Here is a 14,496-nt window from a genome sequence, read left to right on the forward strand (position 1 = left end):
CCAGATGTCATGATATAAAAACAGTGTCAAATAAGTATGAGCATCAGTGAAAATTTCTTGTGTTAAAGAAGTGTTATCTTATCTAAAAAACTAAAGTACGTTTAACACCTTTGTTTGGTGTTGCTTGTTATTAAGCATAAAGCTAAACAAAGGTCTATCTATGTTCTGCCGACAACGAGTATCAAAACCCGGTATCTGGAGAAATAAGTCCGCAGATATACCACCGTGCCGCAAGGGGGCATTATCATCTTACACACACACCCTCTTTACAAGGATGTCTATAGACAGCATGAAAAACAAACACTGCACGAGATTTAAAAATAGGGTATAGTTTATCAGAAAAACGTTATTTATTAGATACGAGAAAAGTGAAATAAAGACATTTTGAAAAACAAAACAGCCCACAATCTAATATTTTGTGTGTTGTAAAAAAGTTGCTTGAATCTTACTGTTATAGTAACTGCTAACCATCGCTTATCGTATGTTCTTCTATCTTATTATTTAAGGGGTTATAATTTTCAGTAAATTGGGAAACTGAGTTATCAACTGAATGAAATTCAAAATCAAGAAATAAAACATTTGGTACTCTTAATTTTTGTTTTATTTGCTCTCGGAATGGGACAGCTTAGTCAATCATACGGAAGTACATCTACTGATGTCAAGTAAATTACTGAGAGTCAATAAAAGTTTGTCTGAGTCCACCATTGAGACAGAACTATGCTTAGGGACTTACAAAGACAAAATCCGGTTGTTGATTCTTTGCAGATATTCCAATGTAGTTTTTCTCTTTTTCCTCCATTGTTATAACCTATTTTTAGATTTTTTAAAAGATGTACACTTTTTATTACATTTTAATGACGTTTTTGTTACTTGATTTATGGCGTTAGTAACAGAGTATTATAAATATCATATATATTGACACTAAATTATTGGAGTATATGTTGAACTTGAAATATCTTTTGAAAATTTCACCCAATAACCAACTCGTCCAGATAATACAGCCTCATAACACACATCTAAGGTTTCATTACTTGTCTTCCTACATATGAGCTTTGTTTTATTTGCTCAAAACAGTAACAAAGAGGATATATTTATTACACGACTTTTCCAAATGTCAACCATTGTTTTATGGCTTGTTGAAATATCACTGATCATACGTTTTTTTACATGAAACGTCAAGATTGAACCGATAACAGTTGATGTTGAACCAGCTGTGGGAAGCTTCTTACGACTGAATTTAGCAGAAATAGAAAAAAACAACAACATTAATCCATATCACAATATCATCAAATCTATACAAATATGAAACTTTGGATTATAACACTGAAAGCTGTCATTCTGCTCAACATGCTTATTTCTAACATTACATATTTTCTTGTGTTTGGAATTTTGTTTGGATTAACATTAACTTTAAAATAATCATTTTTGATAATACAAATGATTCACATGTGTGATTATAACAACATAAGTCTAGATGTAATGATTTCAGTATCATGGTCTTTCTAAAACAATCACATATTTCTAGTATTAAAGATTGCAGGTGAAGTGGTTGCAACAGTTATAATCCAAAGAGACAAAAATATTCCGCATTTGACCAGAGTGTAAGTAAATAAATATATACGTGGTTTTGGAATAGGGAGTTTAATTATTAAAACATGTGTTCAACTTGTTAAAGAAGAAGGCTACGGAAAACTATGTCTTGTTGTTAATTATTTAAACATAGGTGCAATTACATTTTGTTTACAGAACGGCTTCAAAATTCGGTAACAAAGAACCTTTGTATATTGTGTTTCTTTAAGTTATTGTTTAACGAAATGGAAACAAGTGTTTAGAAACCAAATATGACTGTGTTTATATATGAAAGTTTATTTAATTCATAACAGCTTTTCATATCTATCGTTCTAGTAGTTTTTCGAAATAGGAGCTCAAAATAAATAATTTATTTTCAACAGCATTACTGTGTTGTGTTCCATAGACACCACTTTAGTGTTCTGTTTATTATTCTGTTTAATAACACGTGTGATACGACCCGATTCACCTATAATGTCATATCATTTAAAAATTTGACTTAGTAAAACAAAGACGAGAATTTCTTCTGTCGTATTTGGACCATGACAATAGTTAACTTGACAGTCTGCCGAGTGAGAGTAGCCAAGTTCGAGCTCTGACGAAGTTGAATTGATTGTTCAATTTCAGTAATAAACGGGTTATAATAGTAGTAATAATAAATGCTGTTACCAGTAGCTAGACACATCTCTTCTTCGGAGGACATTGTTAACGGACTGTCTTTCTCTTGATCAATATTCTAAAATTAAAGACAGTTATACTTATTCCATAAAGACCACTGGCTTTGTCGTTTAGTTAACGTATATATAGGCTGAGGGTACCAGTTTTCCAGCGGAACAGGTAAATGATAGATTTCTTGTTGAAAATGTTCTTCTCATAACATGATCATCATTGATACAGCAATGTTAAAGTAGATGCATATATTCAGGAAGTTAATTTGTAATTTGTAACGGTCTTAAATAAACACACCACTACAATTTAGGTGTTTTTCTTTTACATACCTATCCTAGTTATTTAATACAAACATATACTGTTAGGGTAAGCAGAATCATTACCTATGAATTTATGTATTATCGCATTGTTAAAACGAGTGCTAGGAAACCGGCGTACTCGTACACAAGATGGATTATGGAAACACTGTCCGGTGGAGTCGTCTGATTTGAATATGTCAGTCTGTATACGGAAACTTTTACTATGGAAGCTACTCTGTAAGGTTATAGTTAAGATGTGTGATCATGTGATAGAGAGGACTGTTATGAAGATTTTGATTTATTTACAGAACGTTTTGTTTTAGGTAATTATACTTTCAATAAAATCGTTTCCGAGTGTTTCAGAAATGAAAGAGACAATAATATTAAGAAAAGAAAAGTAGTCTGAAAAATTATAAATATGTTATAGAATTAAACGATTCTTAAGCACAAAACTACACAATCATTAAAGAGGAATAAGCCCATTTGTTAGTGTTATGAGCCCTCAAACTTATCTTGTAGACAGGTGGGTCAACTAAACAGGAAAGAAGTATTATATGAATTGATATGTGAGAATTATTAAATTAATGAAAATAACAAACTGACATAAAGAGTACAGTATATTTAAATACAATCTCTTTGTCTGACTATTTTCAGAGTTTTTGGTCACACAGTTTTGATAGAGTAAGTACCTCATCTGAAATGACTTGTAACTGGAAGGTTGTTTTTACGTTGCCTTATTTATTATAACTGTTTCGGAAATACGACATGACGTTTTGCCAAGATATAATATGTTGCATTGGATACAACCATTGAAATAAATTAAACACTGATAAAACAAATAAATCAACAGACATAAGTTACTGTTTTTCTTTACTTTACGAAACTAGTGATATTTCCATAACTGGTTAAGAACTGTTAGTATTTATAAGATGCGTTGGTATTGCAGTATGTGGAAAAGTTTTATATCAATGTGTTTTTTGATTCCAATGAAGTGACATCTGGTGATTGGTACTAACTTTCTAAGGTCTGCCAGAGAATGTTTTGTGTGAAGTATGGAATTATATCAGTGTTCCATATATATTATTATTGTAATAGTTGAAATACTTATACAACAGAGATGTTATGGTGTAAAACATTAATTATAATTATTTATTTAAATAAAATTCACGACGAATATACATTTTCAGTGTAACAAAGTTGTCTAACTATAAAACAACAATATTACTGCTGTAGTGAAATACAACATTCCAATATTTTCGTCAAAATATAACAATGTATTCTTGTTTTGAGAAAAGAATACTTTTGTCTTATTCACAAAAAACAATATTATAGTTCTGTCGTGAAGAAAACACAATAGTTCAAGTTGTATTGTTTAAGTATTTTGATAACATATGTTCTTACTGTTTTTCCAGATGATATATCTTGCACTAAGTTGTGCGTTTATCATCTATAATATAAAGATATGAGGTTCAAACCATGTGATTTACTTTCATTGGGAGCGTTTCTAGCTCTCTATGGGAATCAAATTTCTCAGAGTGAATATATTTCAGATATTTATATATTTCGAGAACATGAGTTCATTGATAATATAATATATGGTAGTTTCACCTATTATTAGTATAATATAATACATGATCAAAAGAAATGTTTAAATTTTCGGAAATCTACTCACTAATTTGTGCTCCATCTTGCACTATCAAAGATACACCAAAATACCATACTGAAATAACTTTTTAAATTATATATGAGAATTTGGAAATGATATTATTTCGAGTATGCAACTTAGAAATAAATTAAATATATATACTATGTTTCCTATTTCAAACCATCTGGGTATTGCCATTAAATCATATCTTTTAAATGTATTAAATATATGTACACTGCTGATCAAAATCTTAAGACCAATGAACATAACCCAAAAATATGCATTTTGCGTCTTTAGACTCAACCCCTTATTTGAGTTAAGCTTTGAAAGATGAAAATACAAAACATTTTTAGCATTTAATAGGGAAAATGTGAAAACTATGAAATTATTCTAAATACTAGCTGTTCAAAAGTTTAAGACCATACCGAAAAGAAGTCCTAAACAACGTAGAAAATGCCCAACAAAAAGTCTCAGGAGTGAGTTGCACGGCCGTCATTACGAATAACTGAAAACATTCGCTTTGGCATGGTCGGTATAAGAGTTTGCAGAATGCTGGCTGAAATGTCATTCCAAGTGGTAAAGATGTCTTCACGAAGATAATACACTGTTTGGAATCGACGTCCATTCCTATAGCCTTCCATTGACATCCAGCCCCAAGCATTTTCAATGGGGATCAGTTCGGGCACACACTGGATAGTCCAAAAATTTACGTTATTCGCCAATTCTGCCACGTTCAAACTCTGTCAACTTTTTAGCCTTTGCCATGTTGTTTCCATGTTGACAACGCTATTTCTTTAACACAAACGACTAAATTTTGTTAAGTGTTTACCGATTAACGTTTCGTTTCAGTATGGTGTTAAACTTTTGACCAGCTAGTATTTAGGCTAATTTCATAGTGTTCACATTTTCCCTATTAAATTCTAAAACCTTTTTATTTCTATTTTCTTTTTCTTATTTTGATCTTTCGAAGCTTTACTTCAATAAATGGTTGAGTCTAACAGAGCAAAATGAATAATTTTTCTTTATGTTTATTGACCTTAAGATTTGAACCAGCAGTGAATAAGTATATGTATATTTGTCAACGAGTGAACTATTAGAGACGGTCAAATAAATAAAAGTTTCGTACTTTATTACTTGTGTTATTCAAAATAATGTTACAACATCAGCAAACTAATTTGTTATTTCCAAGCGATATTTTGATAAACTACCTTTTTATTTCTTACATTAAAAGAAATATACAGACCTAAAATCGGATTGGCTAATAGAATGCATTAAATATAGAATATTCGCAGTATAAACACGTTCAAAAAACAACAACAGCGGCGACATCTTTTACAACTTTCATGTTTATTTATCTTGAACACATTTTAAACGAAATATACATTTATAACTCCGGTAAAAGTTCTTACTAACAATTAGTTCAGGTTGCATTTAAACCACAAATGAAATCATCCAGTTTGTCCAGAACTTTAACCCAGCATTTAAATTAGGATTCCATGTTTCTATAGATGAACAGTATATCGACATCAAAACTATCTATTCGCATTAACGTCTCTTAAATAATAACTTCAACAACAGGATCAACCAGTGAAAACTATAATATGATTTCTACTTGAAATATAGTAATGTTTTGGATTAATCCACAGTTTACAAATATCCCACACCTCTAAAGAATTCAGTGTTGAATAATCCAACAGTGATAAATATCTTCTTCCTTTGTTCTTCTCTAATTGTAATAAAGCTATTGTAAGAGCTCTAGTATTGTTTTGAAAAACAATTGGAGGAATGTCAAATTTATATATTTATGTACACATATGATACATTGAGCAAAAATATCTGGCATTCCAATAAACATTCATGTTAATATGGATAGAAATACAGTTATATCATCACAAATTTTGGATATTGAAAGCGTATTGCTAAATTGTACTTTTATAAAATTGTTACGTGATAGATGGAAGCTGCAAGAAGATACCTAAACGTCTTCAAAGTAAAGCAGAACTTATTTACATTATATCAAAGTATAACCACACAAAACTTGTAGCTTTAAATTAGTTAACTTGATGTGATAAAGTACAATTACTGGTCTAATTTTGTCACCAACTTTTCAATATAAATTATTAATATTGTAATTGTGGGTTTTTGGTTAAAGCGCTCAACAAGGTTTATTGACAGTAATTAAGTCGAGAACAACATATATCGATACCTAAACATTATTTTAATTTGTGTTTTATAATCTTCACATTTTAAGAAAAATAGGTGGTTACGTAAAATGAAACTTACATTATAAAGTTATCATTTGTTTTACCATTTAAAACAAATATTGGTATTTAATACCTCCGTTCAGATTGAAGAATATTATTGATATCTTTAAAAAATTGAAGAAAATCTAAACTTTATTGGCCAAACAATCTCATACACATGATCGTCTCTCAAACGCCATACCTCTATCATAACAATTTCTTTATCTTAATTTGTATGTAAAATAAATCATTCATATTAGTTTTATACATTTCAGTTGAGAATTTGTTCTTCCGATTTCCTAATTTGACTTTCTACGAACTTTGTTGATCAACTAATGATCTAAATCTCACATCAGAGAAGTCAACATAAATTTCTGAAATTAATAATGCTTTTATTTTATTATCAGAAAAATATCTAAGTTAAACATGTAAAAACAATGTTTTTGGAATATTTCCATACTTGGTCAGTTTCTCCGTCTTTATATATACTGAATAATATAAAGTTATTCATCTGAGGCGATTGTATAATGCACAATCCTAAATATAACTGACATCTGTCATTAAAGTTTTTAACTATGTAGAAATATATAGAAACTGATCAAGAATTACTACGAGAAATAAAAAACAAACAGTTAAGATTTAAGATTTTATCTACCTTGATACACCAAACGTCGATCTTTGTAACTGTTGCTTAGAAATATTTAAGGTCCAATAAAAACTTAAATTAAATAAACATAAAAAAGACTATAATCTTAGGTACAACTCAAAAAATAAAACCATAATGTCAAATAGTACATCAAATAATAATTTGTGAGGAATAAAATAGAAAATAACTTTTCTTTTAATTATTTAATTTTAAGTACAATTATGATATTTTGGCTGTTAACAATTGTTTTGTTAAAACCGGCTGATGGTACGTTGTAAACAGTGTTGAGATACGTCAAATGTATTGTATTGAAAATTGTCTAAACTTTACTTTGTTATAGTATGATTTAATAACAGTGTCAAGGTTAAATTGAATTAATTTTAAAATGTGATAAATTTATAAGGTATCTTACACATACGTTATGTTTTTACATGCCAACTTTAATTTAAAAATGTTTATACCATTTCAAGTCCTCATTTCAAATGTATAAATTTATCACACTTTTAATGATTTTTAACTTTATTTGGAAGTAATTCTATTTACCAGTTAGTAAGTGGATATTGACTCTTTTTTGACCGATTTTACTCTAAACATATAAAATACACCTTAATGTGCCTTGATATCAAACAAAATTCGTTGGTGCTATTTTAATGTAGAGTAATGAATCTCATGGTATGTCTTAGGACTCACACCGATAAAAAACGTGTTTTAATACCTGTGGTGGGGAGAGCACAGATAATCCATTGTGTAGCTTTGTGCTTCAATTCAAACAAACAAAGAAGAAGGAATAAAATTAAACAAACTTAAATCTCAATAAATAAACTTTCAAATAAATTTAACTATGGGCGTGATAAGACAGAAGAACACTACAGACAGGGTATTTACTAATAACAGACTTTTCACCGCATTTGTTTTGATCAAACGAAATGATTTGTTTCAACTAGAGTAAATAATCATGAAAACTATATCGTTGGAAGAAAGTTGATACACCTGATTTATCTTTATATGTTCACAAAACTGACCACAGAATTAATACTGATCAACCAAAGCCTTCGATGAATCAAACTTCTTTCACCGGCGTTATACCAGAAGATCAGTAGAATTAATTTCATTGTTCAGAAAAATCTTCTCAACAATAAAGTGGAATCTGGATTCAACACTATTGAGTAGTTTTATCCTCTTCTTTTGTCAGTTTGAAAAGTGGACATGGACTGTTTTTGGACCTGTACCAATTTAAACATAGGTGGTCAGTTTTACCAATCGAGACTGATAGGAATGTTATGTTTAGTTGATGCTTTAACATATTTTTATATAAATAATGTTGAAGTATTTTTTTTTAATTTTAACGAAACATTTTTCCTTCTTTATTAGTTTATGAATACCGCTTGAACAATAAATTTCTTTGAGAAATATATTGATAAATTTATCAAAATAAAACAATATTGTTCTGGCTGGTCCTCTCATTCATAACATCTGAAACAAAGCAGTCTTATGTAGACCAATATAACAAAAAATGAATTAATCCAACTACCTCTTGAAGATATTTTTCTTACTCCAGGATAAAGGTCAGTTGAAAAATTATGTTTTAATTTTTTCGGGTGTCGTTAAGGTATTTTTGAGGACAAACCAAGAGTTACCTGTGTAACATCATTAATCAAATTAATAAAAAAAACACTCAACAAATGTTGTTGAAAAGCAATGATTTATTTAAACTCACGTCAAGAAAAACTAGAAGGATAATACACAGCAAATATTGTTATGAATTAAATGTTTTTTATGTATAAATATGGTAATATTTGGTTTTTAAAATTCTTTTTCCATTTCATTAAGTAACCACTTAAAGAAACACGTTTCTGCAGAAGTTATTTGTTGTCGAACTTTGAAGCCGTTATTTAAATAAAATTTAATTGCACCTGTGTTTAAACAACTGGGAAAAGACACAGTTTTCCATAGCCTTCTTCTTTAACAAGTTCAACACATTTTTAATCATTAAGCTCCCAATACCAAAACCACGTAGATTTTTCTTTACATACACTCTGGTCAAATACGGAATATTTTTGTCTCTTTGGATTATTATTGTTGCTACCACTTCACCTTGAATCTTTCCTACTAGAAATGTGTGATTATTTTGAAAGGACCAGGTGACCGGGTTCATCACATCTGGACTTAAGTCATTATAAACATATGTGTGAACAATTTGTATAATCGAATGTGATGATTTTAAGCCGACTGTTAATCCAAACGAAATTCCAAACATTAGAGAATATATAAAGTTAGAAATAAACATGTTGAACAGAAGGACAGCTATGAGTGTTATTATCCACAGTTTCATATTTTTGTAGATTTGATGATACTGTGAGATGGATAAAGTTTTTTTCTATTTCTGATAAATTCAGTCGTAAGAAACTTCTCACAGCTGGTTCATCATCAACTGTTATCGGTTCAATCGTGATGTTGGATGTGGAAAACGTACGATCATTGATGTTTGAAGAAGCCATGGAAAATGGTGGACATTTGAAGAAGTCTTCTAATAAATATATCCTGTTTATAATAAAGAAAAAAAAAACTCACATATAAAAATCAAGTGATGAAACCTTAAATGTGTGTTACGATGTTGACTTTCCTATTGGTTATCAGGTAAGACAAGAATATAGGAAAAGGAGAAAAATCATACTGGCCTATCTGTTGTATTAAATACGAGTGATTGATCCCCAGATTTAAGCGTTGTAAGTCTCTCAGCTTACTGCTGTCTCACTGGTTAACTCAGGCGAACTCTTCATCGAGTCTCAGAAACATACTTGTTATCAATAAATGTACCTCCGGCCCGGTATGGTCTCGTAATCGGAGGTTCGCGGGTTCGAATCTCCGTCGCACCAAGCAAGCTCCCCATTTCAGCCGTGGGTGAGTTATAATATGACAATCAATCACAATATTCGTTGGTTAAGGGGAGCCAAATAGTTGATTGTGGGTGGTGATGACTAGCTGCCTATCCTCTAGTCTTACGCTGTTAATTTAGGACGGATAGCGAAGATAGCCATCGAGTAGCATTGCGCGAAATTAAAAAACAAAAAACAAAAACAAAATTATGTACATCCAAAGGGTTCTATATATTATCCAGTTTCGAATGTAAATAAAACTAAAATTAAGAGTACCAAATATTTTTATTTCTGGCTTTTGGATTTCATTCAGTTGGTACATCAGTTTTCCATCGTCCTGAAAACGATAACCCCTTAAATAATAACCTAAAAAACACTACAATAAGCGATATTTACCAGTAACTATAATAGTAACATTTAGCCAACTTGATTTTATTGCACACAATATATTAAGTTTTGAGCTGCTTTGTTTTCAAAAGTTTTGAAAGGCCGTTTCTTTCATTTTTAAGACTGCAGACATTCCGCTGTGTTACTTGGGGACATTTAAATATTAAAGTTGTTTATAAACTAAGCTTGGATTCAGTTGTAGGCTTCTCTTTCAGTTCTGTCACAGCAACTATATCTGTGTAACATTTCTTGTTTTAATAAATATTCGTATTGTATACATTTGTTAAAAAAGGTTTATCGAATAATTTCTGGTTCTCAAATATTGAATTATGAACTATCCTTACTAATGATATCATATAACAACAGTTTAAACTAGTCTACGTTCTGTCTACATAAAGTGCATGGATAGCAAATTCAGTAATTAACAAGTAAATAAAACATAAATATCACCGACAGAACAAAGGTGAGTAAAAGTTGATAAACCTGAGAGAGAAGTAGAAGTATATTCTGGATTTCCGACATGATTCAACTATTTTCATTCTCATCAAAGAAACTTGTAAGTGTGACATTATTACGATTACATTACTTGTTTTCGTTTTGTACATGTGTGCATACTGCCTATTGCAAAAACCGACTGCACGATTACAAACAATTTATTTTTGACGCAGTCTAGTCTGAATAAAATGTTGCTTTGTTCATTTTTAAGTGTAAAGGTGCTCAATGCGCAAGATTCAGCACAAGGATCCAACAACAAATTTGGCGGTGTAGGTCATCCAATTTATTCCTGAGTCCCAAGGAGATATATCTAAGCCTAATTTCTGATATTTTATGTTTGTTTTTGGTTGTTTCTTTTTGAATTTCGCACAAAGTTACTCGAGAGCTATCTGTGCTAGCCGTCCCTAATTTGGTAGTGTAAGATTAGAAAGAGGGCAGCTAGTCATCACCACCAACCGCCATCTCTTGCGCTACTCTTTTACCAACGAATAATGGGATTGACAGCCACATTATAACGCCCCCACGGCTGAAAGGGCGAGCATGTTTGGCGCGGCGGGGATGCGAACCCGCGACCTTCGGATTACAAGTCGCACGCCTTAACACGCTTGGCCATGCCGGGCCATCTGATACTTTATTTTAACTTTTTATTATAAACATAATATTACCTATGCCCCTTAATTCTTTTTATTTCTTGTCTCTGAGAGACCTGGACAGATAAAATATGCGTGTGTTGATCCTCCATGTTAAAATAAAAACACAACATTGACAAGAAAAAAAATCGTGTTTATCAGTGCATTCAATGTCTTCTCGGTAGATATTGAAGAATTTATTACTGTAATAACAACAGTCTTGGTGAGTAATCATTGCGTTATTATTGTAATCATAGCTACCTTGGTTGATGGTGATTGGGTTGTTATTGTAATTAGAGCTGCTTTGACAGGTGATTACTGAATCATAACTGTCTCGGTGAATTATTTCTGCTCTTGACAAATATTTTGTAACACGCGGAAATCAAGAAAAAACATGAAATACATTCCTAGCAAAGAATTTCATATTTGACACTTTCATTGTAACGACATACATTATTACACATAATACACACAGTAAATTTACGAATTTACTGGATAGGAATGTAATACAAGTAACATGAAGTGACAGTAGATTCTGTCAAGATTTTAATTTTAAAGAGTGTTAACACATTTAGCAGTGGTAAACGTGTACGTATAGATACTATAATTAGTGTTACAGTCAACTTAACACAGGTCATTTCACTATGTACACAAGATACTTATAATAATGTCTTAACATGTTATATGGAAGTGATGAATAGACACAAGAGTTATACATGTATCTAACTTACAAAGTAGTGAAGAAAGTATTAGCAAGAATATGATATTTTCCTGAATATTAAGTTACACTTGTTTAATGTAGAAAAACAAAGGATCAGTTTCTTTGTGTTTAAGTGTTGTTTGATATACAAATCAATTTTCAATTTGGAATATCTGATTTTCATTTATGTATAGTTTTTTTATACTAAAACACTTGGAACTATCCGTACTATCCGTGATATTTACAATTCATAAAACATGTTATTTAAAAAATGAGGAAAAGGAATTTATTCACACCCTTCACATGACTCAGTAATAAACAAAACAAAATTGTCCAGTATAGTGATATAAGAAATGTCATAAAATACGATAACGAGTTATATGTTTTTTTTTCTTTTTGAGTTTGATTTCTTCAATGTAATTAAACATAAGGGCCCATTACGCTTTTTAATTACTCCTTAAAGTTACACAGAATTTTACCTGTTTGAACCACTAAATTATTGTTAATAAAATGTCAATATTTCTTATTGAATGCATTATTTGCAAATTAGGTTCAACCTCTGCTGCATAAACACTTTACAATAAACAGCATTTCTATGTTTCGTCTTGTGTTATCTTGATCATAAAATCTCATGTCATTTTTATATCAATTCATCCCAAATTGTTTAATTCTTATGTCGTCAGGTATGTGAATATATTACCTTTAGCAGTAATGAACAGGGGAAGTTGTTGACTGCTTACCTACAATACATCAGTAACAATTATACCACGAATACTACACAAAAGTTGGCTTTTTTGTTATTAGAAATTTATAGAAAAACTTTTGTTGTTAAACAAATTAGAGAATTATGAACATTTTGGAATTACTCAGAAAATTAATAAAGTCGGAATTGATTTAAGGATATAATATACCAGTACTGTTCGTAATTATAATATCTTTGCATCTTCTGTTATCCTAACTCCGAGAAAAAAAAGAATATTATTAAATAGCTACAGTAAGTGTTCTGTAGGCCTAAGAAGTTTTAGTAGTGATTAACGTCTATTAATCGAAAAATTACAGAATTCGTCCAAGAACGTTTACAGATTTCGAACATTTCCAGCCGTTCAACCTCAGTGAATTGCTTCGAACGTTAGAATTTCTAACAGGGAATAAAATATCATAATTGGTAAGAGTCAACAGTATAAAGCCAATCAATCTAGCAAGCTTCAGCGCGGTGTGACAATATAAACTCATAATCAAGTTTCTCAATGTCGATAAAATATTCAGCTCCGACCAGATATGAGATTCAGAAACGATAACTAACATGCAGAAAGCAATAGTAAATTCTGAGATACTTCTAAATTGAATATTCTGCCACAAAGAATATTTCATAATCGATCCACTAATTATACTGACATTCATGACTCCACTTATGAAATATCAATGAAACCATGATTTTTCTAGTTAGGAATATAATACAACTAGCCTATTATATGTGAAAGACCAACCGTGTAACACACTCTTAACAACATGGAGAATTAGAAATTTAAACCTACCAGTAGTTTGTATCAAGATGTCTTTTTTACAGATCCTTATCACATGTAGCAGTTGCAACCGCGTATGTGTAAATGTCATTACTAGTGTAAGATACAGGTCAGTTAAATGTTACCACTGTCTACAGTAACGTTGTTTTTTGTTTTAAGTAAATAAGACAAAAATGTCTTACCTTGATCCCGAGCTTTTGTATTTTGTTATTTCTCTTCACATAGAGTCAGGTACATTACGTAGCTGTTTGTTTTAAAGTTATAAACATCTGTAGTGTATAGGTAGGTAGTACCTGTAAAATATTTTGTATTCATATCTATGTTCTTTACAGAATTTATATACGAAGGAATACTGTATGTTTTAAAATTCAGTGACATGGATCTAGAAAGTTGACGATAAATAATATTTTGATTTATTCCCAGAGTTCTACATCTACTTGAATGTCCATTTTATACAAAAGATTTTTCACACGAATCTTTCGTCTTGGAGAGGAGTGCTATTTAACCAAGTATTTACATATATTTTTATTTTACAATTTATTTTATGTTCCAACAACTTCTCACTAATTCATAGTGGAATAAAGCAAAATCTTAAGTGAATAAAACAGGATAAAAAAGTTAATATAAATAAGCTAGGTTTACTTTCATGTATTGTTTAGGCAGAGTATTCATGATGAAATTTTGTAGAATGGACGGCAACTGCCTGTGCTGGAGACACAACTGTAGAGGACGACAATTCGAAAGTCTTCTGCCCTTCGTCTCCAGGTCAGTGTATGTGTGTAACAACAACAACAAAACCGTGGCAAAGGTTTAGT

This window comes from Tachypleus tridentatus, chromosome 7, assembly GCF_004210375.1.
Source record: "Tachypleus tridentatus isolate NWPU-2018 chromosome 7, ASM421037v1, whole genome shotgun sequence".
NCBI lineage: Eukaryota > Metazoa > Arthropoda > Merostomata > Xiphosura > Limulidae > Tachypleus > Tachypleus tridentatus.